Source organism: Chiloscyllium punctatum, chromosome 2, assembly GCF_047496795.1.
Source record: "Chiloscyllium punctatum isolate Juve2018m chromosome 2, sChiPun1.3, whole genome shotgun sequence".
NCBI lineage: Eukaryota > Metazoa > Chordata > Chondrichthyes > Orectolobiformes > Hemiscylliidae > Chiloscyllium > Chiloscyllium punctatum.
In genome coordinates this window covers 131691295-131707742 of record NC_092740.1, presented here as the reverse complement: position 1 = coordinate 131707742, position 16448 = coordinate 131691295, and the positions used below count along the sequence as shown (strand labels likewise).

General features: G+C 42.3%; 1 protein-coding gene across 21 annotated transcripts in view; it reads left to right on the top strand.

Annotated features, from left to right (window-relative positions):
• The window catches only part of bnc2 (basonuclin zinc finger protein 2), a 583190-nt gene that overhangs the window by 347699 nt on the left and 219043 nt on the right, over positions 1-16448 (top strand). The window contains exon 1 of one of the 21 annotated variants that reach the window (XM_072589055.1): positions 4223-4342. The exons of the other annotated variants lie outside the window; for them this stretch is intronic. The gene's annotated coding sequence lies outside the window, so the exon portion shown is untranslated. Of the gene's footprint in view, positions 1-4222; positions 4343-16448 lie in introns of those variants that run through there. 21 annotated transcript variants of the gene reach the window in all.

Here is a 16448-nt window from a genome sequence, read left to right as displayed (position 1 = left end):
CCAGGTCATCCCAGTGATGAACCCTAAAAGTGCGGGAGAAATCTGAAGAGAAGCTCAATCGTGACAGGAAGCAGCAAGTGATGGACTTCGAGACTTAGGCACCAAACAGCAGAGTAGGAAACCCTGTATGAAAGCAGAAAGAGCATGGGAGAAAATCCACAGACTGAAAGTGACAACAAGAAAAGATTATTAGGACATAGGAATTTTTTTTAAAAATCAGAAGTGTTTACAGAGATGGAGAAGAAAAGAACACTTGGAGAGTCTGCTCACAGAAAGAGAAGAAATTGGGTGTGGTTATGCCACAAAGGAACCTCCCCTATACCCAGCCATTCTTGGAGGATTAGTATTTTGTAAGCCTCCTGGCGTTACAGAGGAACAAGATGAATTCTTCTTGGCAGATTTGCCAGAAACAGAATAAGCTTGAGAATTTAGGATTGCAAAAGAAGACCACAAAACTGATAGGCAAAAGAGAATATGACTGCAAGCTAGCAAGGAACATAGAGGAGGACTGTAAAAGCTTATATTTGTGCTCTGCAGCCTGCATTGTCAGAAGGATAGTGCTGAAGGAGCATGGTGCTGATGGAGGGTCAGTGCTGAGGGAGCACGGGTGCTGACGGAGGGACAGTGATGAGGGAGCACAGTGCTGCACCTTTTTGAGGGTCAGCTGTTGAATATGTTTTTAGTTTAAACACTAGAACTTTACAAAGTGCTTTTTTAAAAAAAAAAACAGCAGTTGCCAGCCAGAAGAAATGACATGGGTCTTTTTAATGTAACCCAGACATGAGGAAAAATTGTAATCCCAGCCCTTCAGGGTCAAGGAGAGAAGATCAAATCCCACCGACACTGCCTAAACCCAAAATGGGGAACCAGACTAGACAGTCAGTGACTAACTTGAAATATGTGGCAAGACATATGATAAAAATCTTGTTTGCTGTGGTGACAATATTCTGCTTTATCTATTAGCACAGTGCTTACCAACCACAGGCATGCTGTGTGTCGTACAGCAAGGAATTAGAAACACTTCACATGTAAGGAGCCCAAAGCTTTGACAAGGATGTGGTTAATTGCTTCAGCAAATGAACTGTTGTATTCTCTTTTTTTTCTAATTCCAGTAATTGTTTTCATTTTAATCTGATGAGAGGCTCAGGCATTTGACAGCAATCCTAACAACACGACCATGTAACTTTATTCAAAAGGTGCCAGAAGTTATAGACTAATAGACAGTGAGTTACTAATTACCACAGCAAAGTTGCTTAAGGAGCTTCTTAGCTGTCAAGCCTGAGACTATAGCTTGAAGCCGTGCTAATTATTAATAAAGCAGGACAATATCATGTTTTGAAATAGATAAACTCATCTCATCCTTTGACACACCAGATAATCTAATCTGGAAGTAAACCCAGATATGCGACATGAGCCAAATAGTCACTGTATCAGGATACATCAGTGCAATAGTCCTCCTGGAAAATTAAATTCCTTTGCTCTGCAAATTGCCTAATACCCCAGTTAAACAAGACACTGCTCCCACTGAACTCTCTCTCCAAACATTTGGTCATATTTGTGCAAAGTAAGAAAGAAAGAAATTGCAGTTATATAGCACTTATCACCACCTGATGACCTCCCAAAGCCCTTTTACAGACAACAAAAATACTTTAAATGTAATCGTTTTTGTAATCTGGGAATCATGGCAGCTGATGTATTCACAAGAAGCTCCCACAGACAGAAGTGTGATCATGACCAGGTCATGTTGATTTGCGAGATAGATATTGGCCCAAGGACGCTGGGGCAGAACTCCCCTGCTCTTTTTCAAAGTTGTATGACAGGATTTTTTTTTGCATCCATCTGAGAAGGCAGGCAAGGAATAGGTTCGATATCTGAAAGACGTTGTCTGTGGCCACCTGTGGTATTCCCTCATTACAGCAGTAGAAATGTCAGCCTAGATTACATGCTGAAATACTGAGCTTTACAGGCCAGTCACAAATGGGAATGTGGATAGTTGTACCTGTCCATTAGGGCATATGCTATGGCCCTACATGCCCCCATCTTGATTTTACAAGCAGGAAAGATGTTGGTGGCCTAATTGAGCTTCTTAAAGAGGTAATTATTGTTCAATTAAAGGCATCCTTCTGCTATAACCCTGATATAACAGTGCTGGAAAAACTTGGCACACAGTTTGTAGCCAAGCCGGTTTAATCTTGCAGGCTACAAACCAGTTAGATGGGTGTACCAATGACAGTGACTCCCACCCCATGTTATCTGCCTTCCCATGTCCACCCACCCTCCTTCCTGGAGTAGAATGTGCCATCGGCTAGGTCTCCTATTTGAAAGCCTAGGTCTGCCTCAGAATTTCAGTTTTTAAGCCTATCTGCACTACCAGCTGTGGCAAGCACTCCTGCTTGCATTGTGGGTGTTCACAACAGCAGGCCTTCAACTTTGAGGTGACACCTCATTTTTTTTTTATTCATTCACAGGATGTGAGAGGCACAGCATTTATTGCTCAATCTAACTGACCAAGAGACTGCTTTTCTGAACCTCTGCAGAGTGTGTGGTGTAGGGACACTTGAAGTACTCTTGGGGAGGAAGTTCCAGGATTTTGACTCAGTGGCATTGAATGAATGGCAATATTGTTTGAAGACAGGGTGGTTTGTGCCTTGGAGGGAAAGGTCCAAGTCATGGTGCTCTGATGTATCTATTGTCCTTGTCCTCTCAGATGGCAGATGTCATAGGTTTGGAGGGTGCTGCCGAGGGAACTTTGGTGAGTTGTAGATGGTGCACAATGTCTGGTTATGGAGGAATCAATGATGAAGGTGATAGATGATGCTGAATTTCAAGGGGTGATGGTTAGATTCACTCTTGTTGAAGATGACCATTGCCTAGCACTTCTGTGCAATGACTGTTACTTATTACTCATCAACCCAGCATCAATGTTATCCAGGTGTTGCTGCATATTGACAGTGATTGCATCAGTATCTGAGGAGTTTTGAATAGTGCTGAATGTTGTGCAATCATTCGTGAGCATCCCCATTTCTGACCCTGTATGAAGGGAAGGTCATTGATGGTTGGTCTTGGGATGCTCCCTTGAGGAAATCCTGCAGAAATGTCCTGGAGATGAAATGACTGACCTCAAACAACCATAATCACTGCTAAAGTTGAAACTTTTCTTCTTGCACTCATCAGAACGCGGGTCCTGCATTTTGTGCAAATGACATATCTGGGCAATCGTTCCTCATTACTGAGGAGATGCCAGTGTTGTAGCTGTACTGGAACATTTTGGCTAGGGATGTAACTGGTTCTGGAGTGCAGGTCTTCAGTATTATTGCCAGAATGTTGTCAGGCTTATACTGTTTGTAGCATCCTGTGCCTTAAGCTGTTGTTCCATACATCGTGAGGTGAATCAGATTGGCTGAAGACTGGATTCTCCAGAGAAAGCCAAGATGGGTCATCCCACTTGGCACTTCTTGTTGAAGGTTGTGCAAATGCATTAGGCTTGTCTTTTGCACTCGTGTTCAGTTCCTTTATCACTGAATTGTGAAATGTCCTCCTCCAGTGAGTTGTTTCATTGTCCATCACCATTCACAATAGGGTGTGGCAGAACTGCAGAGCTTAGACCCAGTCCATTGGTCTTGGGAATGCTTAACTCTGTCTATTGCAAGCTACTGACAGAGCTTGGCATGGAAGTTGCCCTGTTTTGTAGCTTACCCAGGTTGTCACCTCATCTTTAGCTTTGGCTGATTCTGCTCCTAACATGCCCTCTTGTACTCTTTATTGAAACAGACTGCATCGCCTGGCTTGGTGCTAATTCTAGAGAGGAGGATATACCTGGGCTATGAGTTTTCAGGTTCTGTTCAGTACAATTCTACTGCTGTCAGTGGCCACAACACCTCACGGATGGGGAATTTAGAGTTTCTAGTTTTTTTTTCAAGCTCTGTCCCATTTGGCATAGTGATTGTGCTAACAACATGGAGTGATCCTCAATGTGAAGATGGGACTTCATTTCCAGAAAGAGTCTGCAATGGTCATTTGAACTGCTAATGTCATGGACAGGTGCATCTACAGCAGATAGATTGGTGAGGACAAGGTCAATTACATTTTCCTTCCTGTTCATTCCCTCATCACCTGCCACAGGCCCAGTGTGGCATTTATGTCCTTTAGAATTTAGCCAGTAGTGGTGCTATTGGGCCTGTCTTGAACCATCAGTACATTTGGTGTCCTTTGTCACCTTAGGTGTGTCCTCCCCAAGTGGTGTTGAACATAGAGAAGAACTGACTCATCAACTGAGGCTTGGCAACAGGTGGTAATCGGCAACTTCCTCCCAGCTGTGTACCATTGTGTCGCCATATCTGAGGTACGGTCATTCTCTTGGAATTGTACCTCCTAGAGAATGTCAGGCTATTTCTTGACTAATCGGTCCATCAACTTTCTCTCTCCCTATTTTGGCAGAAGGTCCCAGGTGTTCAAAAGGAGGATTTTGCAAAATTGACAGGGTTGCACATACTGTTGTCTTTCTTGGTTGCTTTTCTGGTGGCCTGTCCAATTTAATTCTTTTTATCAGATATTGTGGCTGGCAAAGCTATTTCAGAAGCTGTTTACAAGTCAACCACATTGCTGTGGATCTAGAGTTGCATATAGACCAGATCAGGAGAGGATGACAGACGTTAGTGAAACAGATGGTTTCATGGTCACTATTAGGTCATCCAATTTAGTCATTAAATTCAAATTTCAGCATCTGCTCTGATAGGATTTGAGCCCATGTCCCTTGAGCACTAGCCTGTTTCTCTTCGTTACTAATCTAGTAACAATGCCACTGTGCCATGGTTTGAATCCGAGGATGGAAGGAAACCATGCCTTGTTCTTATTGAAGTGCTACTACCTGAAAAATGCAAATGGGACAAGTCAGCAAAGAGGAGGTGGATTCATTCCCAACATTTGCACTGTGTGGTATGGAGGGTCCATTCTCAGCATATCCAGCCCAACCACTACATACCCCTAGCATAGGACCTTTTCTTAGGAGTTTGTGTTGCCCCTGAACCACAGCTAAAATGCTGGGCATAGGGAAAGTTGTAATTATGCCACTAATTACATCTTTGCTACAAATCTCTAATTTCTGTCATCTGGCTTTAATAAAACTGCTGTTGTATTAGTTACAACATTCGCCTTTACCATGTGCTGACAACCAATGTGCAGAATAATTTTGAATACCATTTATTTCAAGGACTGCTACTTGCTGAGTAGAGCGGTACCAACCCTTTTAAGTGTATCAGCTTAAAACATTGTCAGCACCGTTGTAAGGGAAGAAGTGCATGATAATCTACCACAATGCAGTGCTCCTTATCCCTTATGAGGATAGGAGAAAAAGGGTGTATGTCTCCCATGAGAAAGGGTTAATTTATATTTTTGTCATGGCAACAATATTGGGTTTTCCATGTAGTACTTTGCACTTTTCAAAACAAAATCTACATGTTGTATAATATTGCTACAAAATGATTGCATCTCTAAATTTATGTATAAAACTTGATGCAGTGCAAAATGAAAGGTTACATTTATATAGCACCTGTCATGATTGCAGAATGTCCCCAAATGATTTGCAATCACTGAAGTGTTTTTGAAATATTGTGCAATGGATTACTCTGACCTGATGGTACATCCAAACACCTCAGCTACTGTGTCCATTGCTCTCGATGTGGTCTCTCTATATTGGGGAGACAGGGGCCAACTTGTGGAACATTTCAGAGAACATCTCCGACACACACACACTAAACAACCCCACCACCCTGTGGCCAACCACTTCAACACCCCTCCCACTCCGTCTAGGATATGCATGTCCTGGGCTGCCTCCACCACCAAATCCTAGCCATCCGATGCCTGGAGGAAGAACTCCTTATCTTCTGCCTTGAGACCCCCAAGGAATCAAAGTTGATTTCACCAGTTTCCTCACCTGTCTCCCCTCCCACGTTATCCCAGATCCAACCCTCCAACTCAGCGCCACCCATTTGAACTGTCCTACCTGTCCGCCTTCCTTCCCACCAATCCGTTCCACCCTCCACTCCAACCTATTACCATCACCCCCCCCCCCCCCACCCCACTTTCACCTACCTATTGCATTCTAGGTACCTTCCCCTCCAAACCCATACCCCTCCCATTTAACTCTCAGCCTCCTTGGTCCCCACCATTCTTTCCCCTATCCCTGATGAAGAGCTTATGCTCAAAGCGTTGACTCTCCTGCTCCTCGGATGCTGCCTGACTAGCTGTGCTTTTCCAACGCAACACATTTTGACACTGATCTCCAGCATCTGCAGTCTTCACTTTCTCCTCCTGATGGTACTACTGGGCAAGTCAATTCCCAGAAAGAAATCTGGCTTGATAGATTTTTTTTTGTATTCTAATTAACATGGTGGTCAGTCACTGAAACATACTCACACATGACTGCAGAATTTCTTTAACTGCAGAATAGAAATTTATGACACAAAATAAGTATGTGAGAACAACAAACTATCTAAAGACCGAATGCAATTAGAAAGACTTATAACAGTGCAAACTAAAGTTTGTCTGTTTCCTAACACTAATTTTCATAATGACTCAATTCGAGGAACATCATCCCTCTATTTTTAATTTGTAAGTTTGAGTTAATTCTCCAGTTTCTTTGCTGTGAATAATGAAGTTTCCTGACATGATTACTTACAAAATTGAGAGCTTAGACTTTCTCAGCTTTTCACAATCTGCAGATTTCTGCCCAAACGTTTCTTGTTTGGAAGTTGCGCAAACTAAACCTTTCTCATGAACTAATTTATTCCCTGAACTGCTCCAAAAAAACTTCCTTTCTCAAAGAGAAGCTTCTGATCCCAGTTAGGTCTTCTCTAAAGCACCCCAAAAATTTTCGATTTCTTTCTGAACTCCAATGAACACTTGATTATTCCAAGCTGAAAAAAAGGTAATGGCTTTTCCAAGCTTACCCAACTGAGTAATTCGGAACAGAAGTTGGCCATTTGGCCCTATGAGCCTGCTCCACCATTCGCAATGATCGCAGTTGTTCATCCAACTCGGTACTTGTTCCCACTTCCTCCCCATGCCCACTGAACTCTTCAGCCCCAAGAATTATATCTGAATCCTTATGGAAAATATTCAATGTTTTAGCTCAACTGTTTTCTATGGCTGAGAATTCGACAAACTCACCACCCTTTGGGTGAAGAAATTTCTCCTCACCTCAGTCCTGCATGATCTACCCCATGTCCTTAGACTGTGACCACTGGTTCTGGACTCCTTGGTCAACAGGAATATCTTCCTGAATTTACCATGTCCAGTCTGAATTGTGGGAGGTGAACCCATGCTGTTAGTGTCAGTCTGCGTTGCAAATCAGCCATCCAGCCTCCTCAGCTAACCAACCCTCTCTAGGAATATGCAGTTCGCCATGCACAATAAATCACATACAGCACATCGTCACATAGGATCCAGGAGTAAATCTGGTGTAGAGGCTTAGGAGAAATGTTCTTATTAACTTTCCAATACAAGCTGGTTTATTATTGCGTTCTTAATCAAAGCGGCTCATTCGTCAGAGATACATCGGAATGATATCAGACCTGAATGGTGAAATTCATCAACAAAGGCTCACAAGCTGGAGCTTATTTTCCTTGAGAGGATTCAAGTTTGACCCGGTAGAAGTTGTGAAAGTTGTGAACAAGCTCAGTGGAGGTGGGTGTAGAGAATTTGTTTCCATTTTTGGTGAGAACTTTGGGAAATTAGGGTCCATAAGTAAAAAGTAGTCGCTAATATATCTCAGGAAATTACTTCATTTGTAAACTGGTTAAACATGGAACTGATACCAGAAAGAGTGGTTGAGGAGAATAGCACAGATGTATGTAAGAGGTAGCTGGATAAATGGAAGAGGGATAAAGGAGTAAAGGATATGATGAGATGAGGAATAGAGGTATGGGTAGAGTCTTTTGTGCAGCACAAGCCCCAGTGTGAACCAGTTGGGCTGACTGATCAGTTTCAGTGCTGCAAACCCAATGTAATTCTCTGTCAGATCGTGATAATTTCTTGGAGTGCAAAGAATTTTCCTGTGTTTTTTTTCATGATATTTACTTCATCCCATTTTAACAGTTATGGTGATATGGATCCATTAGTATGGCAGACTGGCAAGTTATGTTCCAAGTTAAATATTTAACAAATCATCAGCAATGTTGAATATTTCTTAAATGTTAATCACAATTAACAAATATTCTATGAATAAATCCAATTGGAAATCCAGGAGAATGGTGAGAATGTGGAACTCACCACAACGGGACGATGTGAATAGAACAGACATATTTAAGGGAAAACAAGAAAGACACATGAGGGAGAAAGAAAAAGAAGAAGAGACTATGAGGGTGAGATGAAGACTAGTGTGATGAGTGTCACGTGGAGCATAAAACAACTGAGGCAAACTGCACTAAGTTTTATCTAAGTTTAAGTAGTGAGATTGTCGAACAATTGTGCAGTTTAGGCCTGTACTCTTGAGTTCCAGAATATGATGGACATTGTCTATCTCCTGAAGTTTACTCATTTTTAATTAGCAATGGGTGTAATAAGCAAGAAATTGAATTTGAGGCCAAAATGAGATAAGCCATGTTTGTACAAAGTGGTGAGGTAGGCTTGAGGGGCTAAATTGCCTCCTCCTGCTTCTAGGTTTAATGTTTTTTTTTATTACACATGTGCAATCCTGGTTTCGACAGTTCATTTTCAGTTTAATACTTAGATCAAATAAAAGTACTGGGAAGTTTAAAGATATTAACTTTTGACATGAGTAGATTGTAGGTTTTTAATCCATCCAACTTTATTTTTGTGGAGATAAATCTGGGAGGTGACATGAAGATGTGAAATTGCTCTGAAGTCTGATCAGTGAGGCGAATGTAGATTGCCTTTGTATTAACAGTGTTGTCATGGAGCAACTTCTGAGGACACTGCTAATCAATAATAACGTGCATTTATGTAGGAAAGTAAATTTTATTTTAGTAAATTTCCCAATATCATTTTACAATGTTAACAATGACAGCAGTGAGATTTGAAATTGAAAAATAATTTAATAAACCCCAAAGCATATAAGGCTGTGGCCTAATTTACAGTGACCCAATGACAAGGGCTACCAGGAAGGGTAAGTTTTCCCATTTAAAAAGGGACTTACCTCGGGAGTCGGGCCTCCATTTTGTCAGAGCGGCGAGGAGAGAAGGTGGAGTGAAGTGAGGGCTGCCTGGAAGATAAGGGCATAATTTATATTTGGGCAGTAGCTAAACCTGAGATACTACACGTGTAGTATCTCCCTCCCACCCACCCGCTCCTCTAACCTGAAGAAAAAGACTCTAAGGTAAGGCTTTTATGTTTTCTTTATCTTTCTTTTTCATATATTTAAGTGCATTGTTTGGTTTTAGTTAGTTCATATAAAGCTAAGCTGAAAATGGCAGGCAACCTCAGACCTGTGGCATGTGCCTCTTGCTTGATGTGGGAATGTCTGACATTCCTGATTCTTAAACTTGCAAGAAGTGTATCCAGCTGCAGCTCTTGTTTGACCGCATGACAGCTCTGGGGCTGTGAATGGACTCATTGTGGAGCATCAGTGATGCTAAGGAGGTCGTGGATAGCATGTTTAGTGAAGTGGCCACACCACAGGTTAGAATTGCTGAGGGAGACCGTGAATGGGTGACCAAAAGACAGAAAAAGGGTAGGAAGTCAGTGCAGGTGTCCCCTGCGGTCATCTCCATCCAAAACAGGTATACCGTTTTGGATACTGTTGGGGGAGATGGCTCATCAGGGGAGGGCAGCAGTTGCCAGGGTCATGGCACCGTGGCGAGCACTGCTGTTCAGAAGGGCGGGAAAAAGACTCATTGGGTCATAGTCATAGGGAATTTTCTTGTGAGGGGAGTAGATAGGTGGTTCTGTGGCTGAAATCGGGACTCCCAGATGGTATGTTGCCTCCCAGGTGCTCGGGTCAGACATGTCACCGATCGGCTGCAGAGCATTCTAAAAGGGGAGGGTGAACAGCCAGTTGTCTTGGTGCATATAGGCACCAGCATTATAAGTAAAAAATGAGATGAGGTCCTGAAAAAAAGAATTCAGCGAGTTAGGAAGAAGTTAAAGAGAAGGACCTCAAAGGTAGTGATCTCGGGATTACTACCAGGTGCCACGTGCTAGCCAGTGTAGAAATGACAAAATAGGCAGGGTGAACACATTGCTTGAGAGATGGTGTAGGAGGGAGGGGTTCAGATTTGTTGGACATTGGGACTGGTTCTGGGGAAGGTGGGACTATTACAAAAGGGATAGTCTACATCTGAACCAAACCAGAACCAATGTCCTTGGTGGTGGGGGGGGGGGTTTGCTACTGCTGTTGGGGAGATTTTAAACTAATGTGGCAGGGGGCTGGGAACCAGAAGAGAAAACAAGTAGGGTGAGGTGGAGAGTGGACACTGGACACTAAGAATTATGAAGATAGCATTAATAAAGGGAAGAGTAGGCAGAGAGCAGATGAGCGCAAAAAAATTTGGTGACATGAAATGCATCTACTTTAATGCAAAGAGTATAGTGTGTAAGGCAGGTGAACTTAGGGTTTGGATTGGTGCCTGGGAGTATGATGATGATGCAATCACAGAGACTTGGTTGAAGGAAGGGCATGATGATTGGCAATTAAATGTTCCAGGACAGGGAAGGAAGTAAAAGGGGGAGGTGGAGTTGCATTGCTGGTCAAGGACGATATCACAGCTGTGCTAAAGGAGCACACTATGGAGGTCTTTGGTAGTGAGGCATTATGGGTGGAGCTGAGAAATAAGGGTGCAGTCACACTACTGGGGCTGTATTACAGGCCTCCCAACAGTGAGCGTGAGGTAGAAGAACAAATAGTAAACAGATTACGGAAAGATGTAGAGACAATAGTGTAGTGGTGATGGCGATTTTAATTTTTCGAGCACTGACTGAGACACACTTAATGTCAGAGGTCTGGATGGGGTAGAATTTGTAAGAAGCATCCAGGAGAGTTTTCTAGACCAGTATGTCAATAGTCCGACGAGGGAAGGGGCCATATTGGACCAGGTACTGGGGAGCGAGCCAGGACAGATGGTAGGAATTGCGGTGGGGGATTTCTTTGGGAACAGTGACAACAATTCTGTAAGTTTTAGAATACTAGTAGATAAAGGAGAGAGTGTTCCTAAGGGAAGAGTACTAAACTTGGCCAAGGCCAATTATATCAAAATTAGGCAAGAGTTCGGAAGTGTGGATTGGACACAGCTATTTGAAGGAAAGTCCACACTTGAGATTTGGGAGGCTTTCAAAGAGAGTGCAGGATAGGCATGTCCCGTTGAAGGGAAAGGATAGGAAGGGCAAGATTTGTGAACCGTGGATGACCAGAGAAATTGTAGGACTAGCCAAGAGGAAAAGGGAAGCATACATAAGGTCTAGGCCTAAGAACAGAACGGGCCCTGGAAGAATATCGGAAGAGTAGGACAAGTCTTAAATGAGGAATCAAGCAGGCCAAAAGGCCTCATGAAATAGCCTTAGCGAGCAGAATTAAGGAGAATCCCAAAGCATTTTATTCTTATATAAGAAGCAAGTGGGTAACTAGAGAAAGGATTAGCCCACTGAAGGATAACGAAGGAAGGCTGTGTGTCGAACCTGAGAGAATGGGTGAGATTCTGAATGATTACTTAGTGTGGAAACAGGCCCTTCGGCCCAACAAGTCCACACCGACCCGCCGAAGCACAACCCATCCGGACCGATTCACCTAACACTACGGGCAATTTAGCATGGCCAATTCAGTTAACCTACACATTTTTTGAATTGTGGGAGGAAACCAGAGCACCCGGAGGAAACCCACGCAGACACTGGGAGAATGTTCAAACTCCACACAGTCGCCTGAGGCAGGAATTGAACCTGGGTCTCTGGCACTGTGAGGCAGCAGTGCTAACTACTGTGTCACCATGCCGCCCACTTTGCATCAGTGTTCACTGAGGAGAGGAACATGATGAATGTTGAGATTAGAGATAGAAGTTTGATTAGTCTGGATTATGTTGACATAAGTCGGAAAGATGTATTGGGAAGGCTAAAGGTTATTAAGGTGGACAAATCCCCTGGACCGGATGGGATCTATCCCAGGTTGCTGAGGGAGGTGAGCGAGGAAATAGCTGGGGCCCTGACGGATATCTTTGTGGCGTCCTTAAATACAGCTGAGGTGCTGGAGGACTGGAGGGTTGCTCATGTTGTCCCCCTGTACAAGAAGGGTAGTAGGGATATTACGGGTAACTACAGACCAGTGAGCCTGACATCGGTGGTGGGAAAGTTGCTGGAGAGGGTACTGAGGGATAGACTCTATTTTTATTTAGAAAAGAATGGGCTTATCAGTGATATGCAACATGGTTTTGTGTGGAGGAGATCATGCCTTAGCAACTTAATAGAGTTCTTCGAGGAAGTGACCAAGTTGATAGATGAAGGAAGGGCTGTTGATGTCATATACATGGACTTTAGTAAGGCATTTGATAAGGTTCCCCATTGTAGACTAATGGAGAAAGTGAAGTCACATGGTGTGCAGGGTGTTCTAGCGAGGTGGAAAAAGAACTGGTTGAGCAACAGGAGACAGAGTAGTAGTAGTTGAAGGGAGTTTCTCGAAATGGAGAAAGGTGACCAATGGTGTTCCACAGGGGTCAGTGTTAGGGCCACTGTTGTTTGTAATATACATAAATGATCTGGAAGAGGACACTGTTGGTATGATCAGCAAGTTTGCAGATGATACAAAGATTGGTGGAGTAGCAGAAAGCATAAGGGACTGTCAGAGAATACAGGAGGATATAGATAGATTGGAGAGTTGGGCAGAAAAGTTGGCAGATGGTTTTCAATTCAGACAAATGTGAGGTGATGCATTTAGGCAAGACTAATTCTAGAGTGAATTATACAATGAATGGAAGAGCCTTGGGAAAGGTTGATGGGCAGAGAGATCTGGGAGTACAGGTCCATTGTACCCTGAAGGTTGCTGCACAGGCAGATAGCGTGGTGAAGAAGGCATATAGTATGCTTGCCTTCATTGGACGGGGTATTGAATATAAGAGCTGGCAAGTCATGTTAACATTGTATAAGACATTGATTTGGTTGCATTTAGAGTACTGTGTACAGTTCTGGTCGCCACATTACCAAAATGAGTGAACGCTATGGAAAGTGCTAGCTGTGAAGAAAGGTTGAGTAGGTTAGGTTTATTTCTCATTAGAGAAAAGGAGATTGAGGGGGGACCTGATTGAGGTTTATAAAATCATGCAGGGTATAGACAGGGTGGATAGAGACAAGCTTTTTCCCAATGTGAAGGATTCAATAATGAGAGGTCACACTTTCAAGGTGAGAGGTGGAAGGTTTAAGGGGGATATTGGTGGCAAGTACTTCACACAGAGGGTGGTGAGCATCTGGAACACGTTGCCAGCAGAGGTGGTAGAGGCAGGCACAGGAGATTCATTTAAGATGCGTCTGGATAAATGCATGAGTAGGTGGGGAGTAGAGGGATACAGATGCTTAGGAATTGACCGACAGGTTTAGACAGTACATTTGGAACGGCTCAGGCTTGGAGGGCCGAAGGGCCTGTTCCTGGGCTGTAAATTTTCTTTGTTCTTTGTTCTCTTTGGTTTCACAATGTAAATTGTTTTATCAAAGTGAGGAAAGTTCCGGAGTCTGTAACAACAATATAACAACAATTGGACCTTCTGTTTCAGATGCTATCCAGGGTGCGTTTTAAGTTACAAACATGTTTTCACCTACATTCTCAGCTTGTTTCCAAATCTCTCCATGGTTTTTCCCCTCTCTCCCTTTCTCAATAACCTACTGCATCAGCAATCTGCTACCATGTCGGCACACTCAAGTCTTGTCTGTTCAGCAACCCTAGTTTTAAATTATGCCATCATTGATGTCCAATCTTCCAATTCCCTGTGGCCCGAAGCTTTGGAATTCCCTCCCTAAACCCCTCCACCTCTCTACCTTTTTCTAATGGTAGATACTCCTTTGTAATCTCCCTTTCTGACCAAGCTATGTGAATATTTTCTTTTGCTGAGACTTTTGTGGAGGACTTTGGGATGATTTGTGATGTTAAAGTCACAATTTAAATGCACATTGTTGTTACACACTCTGAACTTTTGTTCATTTTGGTTTCACAATGTAAATTGTTTTGTCATTGGGTCACTGTAAAACTGACCACAGCTTTATATATTTAGTGGGCTTGTCAAATTGTTTCTCAGTTTCAAATCTCACTGCTGTCATTGCTAACAACCATTGCCTCAGTGTTAACAGAACTGGTAGAATGATCTGATAGCTTTCAAGCTGTGCAGTTTACATTGACTAATGCTGATATGCCCTCACCCTCACATAATTCTTTTATCACATGTTAAAGTGATACTGCCTTTATGTAAAAGTATTTGAAAAATTTATTTTGCTTAAAAGAGCGAATGTAAGAAGAGATTTGTCACAATACTATCAGCTGCAAGACATGTGATGATATGTTTTCCTTTGTGTCTTTGTTAACAGGAGTGTTTGTCAGAAACCTTTTCATGCAATGACAGCATTCTGTTTTGTTCCATAGAATTGACAGCATAGAAACAGGCCATTCAGCCCATATTGACTCTTTTCTTCGTTTCACATGAGTTTCCTGTCACTAAATGAAGTATTGTATTGTTATAGCTATGAACAGCTGAATCTCCGATAGACATACACTTATCTCTGAATCATAAAGTTTTGCCTGCAGGATCCTCTCTGTAACATTAAGCACAAAATACAAGGCTACCGTACTCCAGTACAGCCTCTGGGAGTACTGTGTAGCTGGAGGTAGTGCCTTTCAAATTAGGTGTTAGACTGTGTCCCTATCTATTCTCTTGGGTTCAAAGATGCCACAGATGCTATTCCAGGATGAACCAGCAAGGCCACCTTGGTGTTATGGAAATGTTTGTCCCTTCGTCAAAATCATGAAACCAGATTATCTGGTCATTATCAGATTGTTTTTGAGGGAGCTTGCTGTGTCCACAATTGGCTGCTGCATTTTTTACATGATGCCCTTATTCAAAAGTATTTCATTGTTTGTAAGGAGTGCTGAAATGGCTAGTAGTTGTAAAAATGAGTTTTTTTCTTATTCCTGCAATTCCTGCAAACTGACTCTTTGTTCCATGGCATTATGGTTGCTGTTTCTGTCACACTCCTGAAATATAAATATATTTGTTATGGATATGGTTGTCGCATGAGAAATCAAACCATTTGAAGAAAGAATGTTGCAAGAAATTCCTGATAATCTAATCATAATTTAACATATTATCGCAAGGGAATTGGCAGTGTTTTGTTTAGAAAAGGAACATATTTTTTAAAATTCAGTAAAATCTCATTCAAATTCTTTAAAATGGAATTTTGTAAATGATGTGTGTGCAACTTCTGACAGAATGGGACTATTTCAGACTATTATGAGTGATAGATCTGCACAGAATGGTCAATTTTACATTTTCATTATCTTTCAGAAATCTGGAAATCTCTTTTCCTCAAAAGATGCTGAGAGTGAGGGGGTCAATTAAAATTTGAAAAATGTGGATGGAGAGGTTTTTCTTGGTTAAGCGTATTTAGAGTTATGGAGGCCATTCAATGGCTTCTTCTTATATTGCTGAATCTTTTTAGCCCTGCTATCCAGCTCAATCAATCACCTCTCTTATTTACCCTCATATTTTTGCTATGGTTTTATCTGATGAAATTTATTTTATACTTGTTTTTGAAAGGCAAACACTGAGTGCATGAGGAAAGTGTAAACATACAACCTGAAGAAAGAGACTGACTGAGACATGCACAGAGTAGTAGGTCCATGTACTGCAAGGATAGGAGACATTGAGATAAAGTATCTGAGGCAATAACCTTCTCAGACCAAGAGGAAGTGAATGAGGGGTATGCAGAGAGATGTGTGTAGTGCTAAATGAAGTAGACAGTGGGAGTTGAAGGGACCTGACAGCTGCAGGAAGTGAGATAGGGAATTTTTATTTTGCTTTTCCACAAGTGTGGTGCAACAAAAGTTCAATAAGAATGCATGTGAATATGACATCATCATTGTGCATTGATGATTTTATTTCTAGCAGCTTCACAAGTGGAAAAATGCCTAATGCTCATTTGTACTGTGTACAGTGCTATGTGCCATTTGCTTCATCTATATTTATAGGATCTCGGGGAGAAAAAATCCTCTTCAGCCATCAGCACTGTGCTCACTGACCTACATTGATTCATTGGTATGACAGTGTCTCAATTTTGAAATTCTTATCCTTGTTTTCAAATCCCTCTGTGGCTTGTCCTCCCCAACTCTAATCTCCAGTCCTACAACCCTCCAAGATCTCTGGGCTGCTCTCATTCCAATCCTGCACATTGCCAATGTTAAATACAACACTATTGGTGGCAGTGCCTTCAGCTGCCTGAACCTTCAGTTCAGGAATCCATTTCCCAAATTT